Source organism: Trichomycterus rosablanca, chromosome 17 (genome assembly GCF_030014385.1).
Source record: "Trichomycterus rosablanca isolate fTriRos1 chromosome 17, fTriRos1.hap1, whole genome shotgun sequence".
NCBI classification, from domain to species: Eukaryota; Metazoa; Chordata; class Actinopteri; order Siluriformes; family Trichomycteridae; genus Trichomycterus; species Trichomycterus rosablanca.
The window spans coordinates 7099637-7112016 of NC_086004.1; the positions used below are offsets into that span (position 1 = coordinate 7099637).

General features: G+C 36.9%; 1 protein-coding gene and 1 long non-coding RNA gene across 3 annotated transcripts in view; one reads left to right on the top strand and one right to left on the bottom strand.

Moving 5' to 3' along the window:
• The window catches only part of LOC134331707 (uncharacterized), a 55298-nt gene extending 54314 nt beyond the window's left edge, over window positions 1–984 (bottom strand). The window contains exon 1 of the long non-coding RNA XR_010015153.1: window positions 957–984. This is a non-coding gene — a long non-coding RNA (uncharacterized LOC134331707). The remainder of the gene's footprint in view (window positions 1–956) is intronic.
• A 1826-nt stretch (window positions 985–2810) lies between these two features.
• Window positions 2811–12380, top strand: part of LOC134331930 (CSC1-like protein 2) — a 52599-nt gene continuing 43029 nt past the window's right edge. For both annotated transcript variants that reach the window (XM_063013484.1, XM_063013483.1), the window contains exon 1: window positions 2811–2998. The gene's annotated coding sequence lies outside the window, so the exon portion shown is untranslated. The remainder of the gene's footprint in view (window positions 2999–12380) is intronic.

Below are 12380 nucleotides of genomic sequence, written 5' to 3' on the forward strand. Positions count from 1 at the left end.
ACACATTTTTACAATTAATTAATTAAGCAAGTTGTAAACATATTGTTGTTTTTATGTAATAAATAATTTAACAGCATTACACAAAAATAGGTTTGGTAGGCAATCTATACCTTGATTAAATTTTGCTTTTCTTGATGTATTTTTTTGATTTAATTGTTTATTTATATATTTTTTATTTTTTTTTTGCTGGAAGAGTTTAAAGTAAAAGGGGAAAGAAGACAAACAAAATAATGGATGGATACAAATAGAGTAACAATGAATGACCCATTAAGAAGCCTGAAGACCCGACAAGAGACAGGATGTTCTGAAGAAACACTTTCTATATGATTGCCAGGAGATAAAATCAAGTTTACAGCATTTACATTACTAATATTATTATTATTAGTAGTAGTAGTAGTAGTAGTTGAAGTACTAGTAGTAGTAGTAGCAGCAGTATTATTATATTAAAATTATATTGATAATAATAATACAGTATATTTAACATGACATAAAGATGTTTTTTAATCACATAATTTACCCACTAGATGGCAGTGAAAGAGTTTGAACCGCTTACACACATTTCTGAATGTTCTGGACTAAATGAAGCCTTTATGATCTCTGGCCAACCAAACCAGAAATCACTGGTCTCTACATTTCATTTATAAATTAAATTTCGCTGGCTGTTTCTGATAAAATGCGACGTATGCCGATATTTCCAATTAGAAAATATCCTATTATTGTAGATTATTATAGTACTATTGTATTTTTCAATGTGTATTAGCAACCACGCTAATATTGCACTTCATGTAACGGCTTTCGCCTTATGACGTATGTCAACAAACACACACAAACATATTTATAACCAACTTATGCAATATGGAACTTATTTTCCATTAATATATACAGAAAAATGATGTACGTAATTTTCACAGCGGAAAACTGCAAAAATAAACAATAAAACTGGTAACAACATTTACCTTAGCTTCTGCTCATCATAATGAAACATTACCCACAATTCTGTACCATCTAAGTTCTCAGTGAAGCTCATTTTCACCAGATAAGTGAACCAGTAACTGTAATTTTCCTCTCAGATATAGAGTATATTGTACTTTTTTGCTGAAGGTTTGACCTGCCTTCCATCTTTCCTTGAAAATGTCCCAAGGTTTATGATACAAAAGTTTAAACCAGCTGAACTGGCTGGAGGCCTGATGGGGTCCCTCCTGAACAACACACCAACAGCTTACATTTGGGACTCTAACCATTTATCCCAATCATGGCTATCCCATTGAAGAAGCATACAGATAATGTTTTTCATTGTCAACACAGGTCAATTCTCATTATTATTTGTGAGCTCTTATATTACCTGGCTCACTGTAATTTATTTCCAAGCCACTTTCCAAATGTATTGTAAAGATATTCTATAAATGCTTGAATGGTGCAGCAGTAAAGTGTGCTAGCCAATGCCACTGAGGTCCTAGGATCCAGGGTTGGAATCTCACCGGTGAAGTAAGCTGGTTGGATATCTGCGCATACATGGTAATGGATACTCCGAATGTATTCCTAAAATGTAGTACGTGGTAGTATTTAGCCATAAATACTTTTTTTGCCCAACCCTGGGAATCTGCAAGGCTGTTCACTTCAAAATCAACCAGTAATACATATAGACAGTAAACAAACAAGTTGCTTCACCAGTAAGGGGCACCAAGTTAAATTTATCTGCCATTGCAATCATAAGATAAGGCACTGGGGTGAAATGAGGAAACATCTTATCTGCACTGCATATTTCATATGTAGTGCAGACCAAACAGAGATATTTTGTTGTTGTTGTTGTTGATATTTTTGGGGGAAGGGGAGTGGTGACTATAGTCTATCAAATGTATTAACATATGATTTTGCTTTCTGGCAGGTGTTGGGAATACAGCCTAAATAACTTCAGATGAAGGAAACAGATACTTTTTGCGGGATTATAAATGAACAAGCGTCTAATGTTAAATAAAAAAGAGCTCATGCACTCACCTGCATGTTCTCTTTATATTATTTGGGTGTTTTTTCCAAATATTTGCAGAATACATCCAACCTCTTTTCCTACAATTTTGGAGGTTCTGTAGAACATTTTATTCTAAAATTAACAGCTTTATTTCGTGCCTAATTAAAAATCTTAAACATACTCTCACATGTGGTGGAAAAACCCTTAATAAAATACCTCAAAGACTGGATTGTGAGTAGAAAAATTTTAATGTTGTCTGCAGAGAAGGATCACACAGAGTCTCACACAGATACTCTGTGAATGCAATAACAATAATAATAATAAACATCCTTATATATTTTTTTGGTGACCTTGTAGGACAGTGGAAAATTCCACAGTTAACAAGGGAACTGGTCCAAATCAGGCAGAACTGAGTTTTGGACGTCATGCATTGCAATTGACGCACTTCGTATTATCTACACCATACACATCAAGTAACATTTTGTTGTAGCAGTATTCTTGGAATATGACTATTGGCAAAAATACCCTAAGCATACCTACATTGTGTATTACTACTTCTTGTGTAAATTAAAATTTTTCTGTCACACATGTAATGTAATTCCAAAAGAAAAACGTCAAACTCATGCACAAGCTTAAAGTTCCCTTTGGGTTGTAGACTGTATTGGACTTTTATATTGACAAGGACACAAGGGGGCAGCCATTTTTAAATAAACCCGTCAGCACTTGCTTCACCCAGTTAAATAGATTAAAGCTGCGCTCGCCGGTATAATGTTATTCTCGGCGCGTCCTTGTGTGCTGTGTCGCTGCGCATTGTGCGCGTCTTCTTAAAGCCTGTGCGTTTTATCTGATTTTCTCGCCATATTACCTAGACAAGAGGACACGCAGAAAACTGTCGCATATTTGATCGGGGTGCACGGCTGCATTTGGGGATGGTAAGAGGGGCTCCAGATCTGATCATCTTCATCATCATCAGCGCTGTGCTGGATTTGTCAGGGATTTATCAGGCCGAGGAAAACAGAGTTCACGCGCCAGGTAATAATGAGCGCTCGTGTGCGCGCGTGATGTTTAAATGCATGTGCATTTTATTTTCTTGAAGGTCTCGTGGTTCTATGTATTTGAATCGGATCTATTGTGTATTTGTGGGCCTGTCACGCCTTGATAAGAGACGGATTACTTTCTCCACAGAGTCCATAAGATTTAGATGTGTTATCCTAACATTCAGTAAATCGCATTAGGAATTTTGCTTTAGAATGCATATAGACAAAACAGTCGATGAAACATGATCATCATACTATAATATTAATCCTATTATCGTGCTATGTGTGTACAATTTGGGATGATGGAAAAATTGACCACCTACATCGTGCACATCGTTTTAGAAATATGAATGGGATTTCACAGAGCGCGGATTTCTTACGTTTGGAATGTTTAACAAGGTCATATTGATGTAATTTATTAAACTGTGTGGTAAAATGTAATGTAATATGCACTGTGGGAATTTGTGCTATGCGCGTGTCATGCTGACGCTCATTCATTCTCGAAGGAAACCACAACATGGAGGTGTGTGTGTGTGTGTGTGTGTGTGTGTGTGTGTGTGTGTGCCACAACAATTTTTATGTAGAAATCATCAGTAGTCGAGTCAGTGGGCTCCCTCAGTTCCTCTGTTTTGTGTTACATTTTAAAGATTTTCTTTTATAATGTGCGGCTGTAACCAGCAGTTTTGCTTTTAACTGGCCAAAAACATCTCAAATTTTCAATGTCAGTCATTGACTCTGAGTTTGACCTAATTAAACGTTGGTTGCAGATTGTGTCGCTCAGACGTGACCACGCCCCCCAACAACCGCCTAACCTACCGGTATTATAAACTGAATAAAATAATAGAATGCCTTTATTTGTCATACATATATACAGATGTACAGTACAACGATGTCCCAGCTTGTTTGGATGGTGCCCCTAGAGCAGAGAGTGCTAAGGGCCTTGCTCAAGGGCCCAACAGTGGCTGCATGGCATAGCTGGGATTTAAACTCTCAGCCTTTCAGTTGATAACCCAAAGCTCTACCCACTAGGCTCCCACTGTCCTGTGTTTGTTTACGCTGCAATTAAACAAAAAAATCTAATCATTGTTTTTATTGTTTTATGTAACTACTCTTTAGTCAAAATATTACATTTACAGTTCCAAAATTAACATTTTTTAAAATTAATAAATTAAAATGTTTATAATTTTAAGTCAAACCTTACATAAATCCGTTCTTCTTATCAAGTGACCGCAAAAATCAATGTTTGCATTTTGCATTAATTATTGTTTTGTTCTTAGTTCATTATTAGACAAATTGTGTGACTACACACAAACACAAATCAACCACAAATAGTAGTACAAACAATATTTGTTGGTGGTATTATGATTATTAAGCAAGTTTGTGGTACTAGTAGTTAGATTTGCCACCTTTAAAACTAAAACGATGTAAAGAAATGTGTCCACAACTTTTGATTTAAACAGATACATAAATATTTAAAATCCCCCTTAAGCATCATACAGTGTCAGACCTGAATTCCCCCTGTATCCCTGGCTGGCTTTGGGAAATTTTTCTGATTCATATTACTGATGGTGCTGGGAAACGAAAAAGTTTATTTGGTAACTCTTTGTCATCTACAGTATTTTTAAAATGAAACTGCTTTTCACTGATTTTTATATATATTTTTTATATATATTTTTTTTTAAATATGAAATTATTAAAATGCCAATTTCAAAATGAACATGTGCACTATTGGGCCAATCTTAGTTTTTGAGTTTGGATGCTGGACCAAACAAATGCCATATTAACTGAATGAGCACAAATTCCCACAGGCTTACTTTAATACTTGTGAATGCCTTTTCAGAAAAATTAAGACTGTTGTAGCAGTGAATAAGGTGACAATTTTATAGTAATGGCCATGGTTTTGAACTTAGCAGCAAGTGTTCAGGTGTCCCCATACTTTTGGCCATATAGTGGATGTCATGTTAGTCTTGGGACTGTAATGTTGGAGTGGTGCTGAATGTGCAAAAATCATTTAATGTAAAAACTTGCATATGAAAGCAGGCATAAATCAAACTGCATAGTTTATACATAAATTCAACTATGTTTATATTTAATGTCTTCATAAAACAAGCATGTGGTGATCTAAGCTATAAGTATCTGGGACTTAAAGATTCTCACTGAAGTTGGAAAATGGACCAGAAGTGTTTGAAGTTAGCTTTGTAAAAAAAACATTATTTTTATTCCTATTCAATTAACAATCAGCTCTTTAATGTTTTGGAGCATTCACTTCACCATATTAGATTAAGTTGGCCATAATAAGATTCTGAACTAAACTCTAAAGCCTTGGACTAGAGCTTTGGAGAAAGACCTTATAGGGCTTTTGTTTAGTTGGCCCTGTTTTAGCTTCCACTTATGAAAATTGTGAGTGAAATTTGAGATACTGTTATCTGACTGGGCCAGACTTTGTTTCCAACAAGATAAGGGGTCAGGAGAGACATTTGGCTTAAAGGTGGGTAAAAAGTGTTGCTATAGTATGTCATTACCCAATTATTGGTGTCTAAAGCAGAAGCTCAAACAAACTTAACTAAGTAGTATGTCTAACTAGTGCGCCACCACTGATCTAGCTACACACTATGTAGCACAAAATATGCAGTTTGGGATACAGCTAGTAAATCCCCTGTGTGCTGAATAAAACAATGTCTGCCTCTCCATGAATGAAGCTTTATGGATAAAAGAAAGTCAATATTACAAAAGAAATATTATTGACCTGACAGCTCTGTTGCTGTAAGACTAAAATGAATTCCATTATAGAAGGTGTGAGACTACTGAAACCAGGTTCTGTGGTCAGACAACACAAAAGTAGAGCTTTCTGGCAACAAACACTCAAGGTGTATTGACTTAGCGAGTAGGAAAGTTGCACAAAATTACCTGATTCCTACTATTAAGTGTAATGAACGTGTTGTGATGTTTGGGGGATTTTCTCCGAAAACCTTGTTGGGATGCATAATACGTTGGATTCCATGAAGTACATTTGCAGTAAAAACCTGGCTGCCTTTGTCAAGAAGCTAGAACTGGGTTTTGCTTGAATTTTCCAGCAGCACTTTGATCTTACATATGTTTTATTGATCACAGGATCACCTGATCTAAAAAACTGAGGTAAGCTAAAGATGAGTTCACAAAATAAGATCTAGGTGCCAGGGGATTTTACACAAACTCGGGATTGAGGTGTGCTCTCATTTTCCTTGCTTTAAATTCTTCAGTTTCTTAAAGCATTGTTGATTAAGCCTCAGTGCTGTATCAAATACAGATATTCAGTTGTAGGGGTTTTTATTTTCTTCTTTAAATTGATTAATGGATTTGTTTTTGCCTATTTTAATTCTGGAATTTTCAGTTTCATTTCAAGTTTTCATTTTCAGTTGCTTTCTCAGTATAGCAAAGTGTCATGTTAAAACTCTGTGTTGTATTGATTGTTTAGCAGTTGCTGACTACCTTCACACTGAGAGTATCATTTGTGGATCCACTGCAGATTCACTTTATTGTGGTGTGCTATAATTGTAATTGGCTCCAATATGTCACATCATAATACTTCACACTACACAATATGCATCACAGTCACAGGTAATAACTATATGTATTACTATAAGTAATATTTTTTTTATGTTTTTGGAAACATTTAGTTCGAAATGTTGTGAAATATGGCACAACTGCTACATATCAGTCTTCTCTGTGAAGGAATTTTGGTCCATTATATTAGAGCAAATTAGAGCACTGACCAGTTATGGTCTTGCCACACCGACTCAATGGGGTTGACGTCAGGACTTTGATTAGGCCTTTCCGAAGCCTTAATTTTGTGTGGTTTTTTGCTATTTAGAAGTGGACTTGCTTTTGTAATTTAGGTCTTGTCCAATAAATGTTTCATTTTGGTCAGTGGTAGCATAGTGGTTGAGGTACTGGACTAGTAAAAACCACCAAGTTGCCACTGTGGGTCCCCTGAGCAAGGCCCTTGACCCTAAATCGCACAAATAATATTTAGCCATGATTGTAAACTGCTTTGGATAAAGCTGTCTGCTAAATGCACAAATATAAATTACAATTTCATTTTCATTACCCGGTATATCCTGGCCAGCATTGCAGTGGGCCTGTTTTTTTACCAGAAACACTGGGCGCAAGGTTGGAAGACAGGGCACCAGTCCATCCTCTCCCTTAGCCAATCGAGTCTGTGTAGACTTTAGGTGGTTGATAGCACTGCTGAGATTCAAACCCTGACTGCTCCGCCACCTGAGTTCCTTCAGGTTTTGTTGCATAACCCAAATGTACTTGATTTTTAGGTTCATGGACTGATAATCGGACATTATTATTCAGGATTTTGCGGCAGGGTGCATAATTTACGGTTCAGTTCCATCAAGCAGCAAAGCATCTATTCACCATCACACCACCATCACCATGTTTGACTGCTGTGATGTTTTTTTCGTGAGGAATTATGTTTAGCTTATGTAAATATAATAGGACCCATGTCTTTCAAAAAGTTTGACTTATACTCAAAAGTCCTCAGAACATTATCCCAAAAGACACATCATAGCCTATATATAGTCCTTGTTTGTCCTCTCACTTTCTTTTTCTCTTTTTAGTCCCACTACTGGCTCTAAACTGCAGCGTCATTAATAGGTACATGATGCTTCGGTATTATGGCTTGACAAGCACGGTATTTATGGCTGTCTGTCAATAGCAGTGCAATACGAGTACATGGTATTCTCAACGAGAGCTGTTTAATGTGTGAACTGTCCGGATGGTGGACCCTCTTACATAAAGCAACATCATCTAAACTATTAAAAGAGCAGGGGTTTAATTTACATGCTGTTGGAAACCTCCCTGCTCAGTCAGTACTTAGTCATCCTGTGTAGATGACTTGATGGTGGATTTTTTTTCAGCAGTCCAGCAAAGCAATTAGATGTATTAATGGCAAAAGCAAAAACCTTTGGTGCTCAAGCAAGGTATTTTTCAAAAAGACAAATCAATTTTTGGCTTCCATCCAGTATGCTGGAAAGATAAAATGACCACTTCAAACAACACCTGTTGTTTGAAGTAGCCAGAGTTTATGGCAGTAGTGTGGAAAATGCAAAATGCCTGGTACTATAAATAAATTAATAATGCAACATGCTACTTTAGTGTAGGGGCTGCATTTTAAATTGCTTATTGCACTTACCCTACCCATGAATTACACAGAAAATGAGTAAGTTAGCATATTTGTATTTGAGTACTGAAAATAAAAGCGTAAAGGATATCTGAAGTCATGGATGTGTAGTAAAAATGAACGAACTTGTTGGAAACAAGTGCATGAACATTAAAAATGTTCATAAAATATTTAAAACTCCATCTATATAGTCAAGATCTGCACTTTTCCATGTTTGTTACTGAAAGAGTTCCCCACTCAGTGTCCAAGTTTAACACATAATGGATTTAATTATAGCGTTTCATGTCCTTATGCAAAATAATGATCACTTTTGAACTTTAAGACATGTTTAAGGCTGTTTGAAAAGTTTAACCTATTTGCATATGTAAACAAATGTGTGGGACTCGTTCTACCATGTCCTCTCACAAGAGCAGTAACATGTATATTTGCTGATATAACACTTATTGTTATTGTGATGCCTTGCTCATATTTTCAGTGACTGACAGCTCTCAAGTATGATCTGTCCCTCAGGTAAAGAAGTAATAAGTACATGATGTACAACTGCTGTTCGGTGTGGTGTGCAGAAATAAGAAATAAGATCCCGCCAAACACACACAGCACAAGTACATAAAAACTCAATGAAGTGCAGGACAGATGTTAATATTTACATTTAGCGTGTATGGAAATGCAGGCTGTATTTAAAGATTAGTTCTCAGATCACCTGGAGCTCTTACAGAAATTTGAATATTACAGTCTCACTCCAGCGGTACATTCTTTGGTGGTTTGAAGTTTTATAGCTTAAACTTTGTTAGAATGTCTGAGGGGTTTAACCCAGAGGTTATACTAGTGAACATGTATCCACCTTTAAACAACAAATGACTTCTTTCATGTGTTCCTTTCATTACTGTTAAGTTGAAGAACTGGTTACCCCAAAACTATTTCTATTCTAGTTCTATGTGAACTTGCTTTTAAAGTTCAGATCATCGGTCTGCTGCGTAGACCAATTAGATTTTCACTTCAGCTCTTACACTGATAACCTTCTGAAGAACTTTCTCATTGTTTAGATCCTGACCCAGAAAAGCATCTCTACATTGTCAAACTACCACTGCTGTGTTTGGTGATATAATATTCTCAGGATTGAGTGCTGCATTTACTTTTCACTAGATAAACACCTTCTTCCCATTTTGATTTCTGTGGATTGTCCAGGTGCATTTTTGCAAGCGCTTCATAAGCAATGATTTTTATAAGCATTATAAGTATAGATCCCATTTTAGCCAAATGGTTTAATATTGTTAAGTCATTAATATTATATCACTTATCTGGGACTAGATATGTTCTCAGTTCCAGATGTTTCTTTTCTCTCTGGGATCTTTTGTGTATTGATGAAATGAGTTGAGCTGAATGCTGAGCCCTTGGGAGAAAATGCCACTGTTCCAGTTTTCCTCTTTTTAGAAAAAAGTTATTCCTATAGTTCAGTGGAGTCGAAGAGCATTAGAATTGGCTTTGTTATACAGTGTATCACAAAAGTGAGTACACCCCTCACATTTCTGCAGATATTTAAGTATATCTTTTCATGGGACAACACTGACAAAATGACACTTTGACACAATGAAAAGTAGTCTGTGTGCAGCTTATATAACAGTGTAAATTTATTCTTCCCTCAAAATAACTCAAAATACAGCCATTAATGTCTAAACCATCGGCAACAAAAGTGAGTACACCCCTAAGAGACTACACCCCTAAATGTCCAAATTGAGCACTGCTTGTCATTTTCCCTCCAAAATGTCATGTGATTTGTTAGTGTTACTAGGTCTCAGGTGTGCATAGGGAGCAGGTGTGTTCAATTTAGTAGTACAGCTCTCACACTCTCTGATACTGGTCACTGAAAGTTCCAACATGGCACCTCATGGCAAAGAACTCTCTGAGGATCTTAAAAGACGAATTGTTGCGCTACATGAAGATGGCCAAGGCTACAAGAAGATTGCCAACACCCTGAAACTGAGCTGCAGCACAGTGGCCAAGATTATACAGCGTTTTAAAAGAGCAGGGTCCACTCAGAACAGACATCACGTTGGTCGTCCAAAGAAGCTGAGTGCACGTGCTCAGCGTCACATCCAGCTGCTGTCTTTGAAAGATAGGTGCAGGAGTGCTGTCAGCATTGCTGCAGAGATTGAAAAGGTGGGGGGTCAGCCTGTCAGTGCTCAGACCATACGCCGCACACTACATCAAATTGGTCTGCATGGCTGTCACCCCAGAAGGAAGCCTCTTCTGAAGTCTCTACACAAGAAAGCCCGCAAACAGTTTGCTGAAGACATGTAAACAAAGGACATGGATTACTGGAACCATGTCCTATGGTTTGATGAGACCAAGATTAATTTGTTTGGTTCAGATGGTCTCAAGCATGTGTGGCGGCAATCAGGTGAGGAGTACAAAGATAAGTGTGTCATGCCTACAGTCAAGCATGGTGGTGGGAATGCCATGATCTGGGGCTGCATGAGTGCAGCAGGTGTTGGGGAGTTACATTTCATTGAGGGACACATGAACTCCAATATGTACTGTGAAATACTGAAGCAGAGCATGATCCCCTCCCTCCGGAAACTGGTTCGCAGGGCAGTGTTCCAGCATGATAATGACCCCAAACACACCTCTAAGACGACCACTGCTTTATTGAAGAGGCTGAGGGTAAAGGTGATGGACTGGCCAAGCATGTTTCCAGACCTAAACCCAATAGAACATCTTTGGGGCATCCTCAAGCGGAAGGTAGAGGAACGCAAAGTCTCGAATATCCGCCGGCTCCGTGATGTCGTCATGGAGGAGTGGAAAAGCATTCCAGTGGCAACCTGTGAAGCTCTGGTAAACTCCATGCCCAGCAGAGTTAAGGCAGTTCTGGGAAATAATGGTGGCCACACAAAATATTGACACTTCAGGAACTTTCACTAAGGGGTGTACTCACTTTTGTTGCCGGTGGTTTAGACATTAATGGCTGTATATTGAGTTATTTTGAGGGAAGAATAAATTTACACTGCTATATAAGCTGCACACAGACTACTTTTCATTGTGTCAAAGTGTCATTTTGTCAGTGTTGTCCCATGAAAAGATATACTTAAATATCTGCAGAAATGTGAGGGGTGTACTCACTTTTGTGATACACTGTAACTTAAATGTTACAGCAACTGTTTGTATTTCTTTTAGAATTTTATTTGCGAAGGAAGGTAGGTAAGTTAAGGAGGGTAAACAGCTATTTCACAATATTGTACTTGCCTTGTAAACAGCTGTTTCACAATATTGTACTTGCCTTGTAAACAGCTGTTTCACAATATTGTACTTGCCTTGAAAACTTAAATGCTGCTTTTACCTTGGTGCCATGTTTGACGGGTTTATTTGTGACACTTTAGTGGCACACTGATATACAGAGACTATAAAATGCACTCAGGTGCCTTTTACTGAGAAATAAAAAGCTAATTCAGTTATGGTAATCCAGTTTCACCTCAAAAACTAAAGCAGTGTAGTGAACTGTTTTAGTGTTAAAATTGCCTTTTCATTAGTGTATCTTTTACATAATAGTAATAAGAAGTATATGTCATTAGTCTTAGACACTGGGTGAGTAATCCTTGAACTGTAATGCAGTTATGTTTTTATGCGTCATCACTGAAGTATTAAAACCCATGTGATCATGAGCAGTAAATTCTGTATTTAATGGGGTATATTAAGTTAGTGCAGCCTTAAATTTTGTCTTGTTTGCTGTAAGTTTACTGTAAAATACATATTTAATTGAGGTGAATATGAAGGTGCAATGGAAAATATTAGTTTTTTCATGCTACTGTAAAATTAGAATTAAAATTAAAACACATGTCTAAACAGAATTACTAAAACAATGGCACTTATTCATCAGAATAGTGTTACAATAAGCATTTAAGTGTTCTCTCTGCACCTGATTTCATTAACTTTCATACAGCATTAAAATGAATTTATTTAGAATTGCTATAAATCAGCTTCCATTACAATTCAGTATTATGCAGGTTATGCCTACCAGAGATGACGGGTAAATAAAGGAAATTAGTTAAATTCAAGAAAAGGTTTAGCAAAGCAGAGTAGAGATGCAAAGATTTGTTTCTGGTAGCTTCAAAACTGACCTTTAGGACCCAAAATAACAAATCAATGTAAGTTTATTGGAGAAAAAAGAGGTTTGTGATTGGCAGCACCTTTATATCTAATGTCAGTGACAATG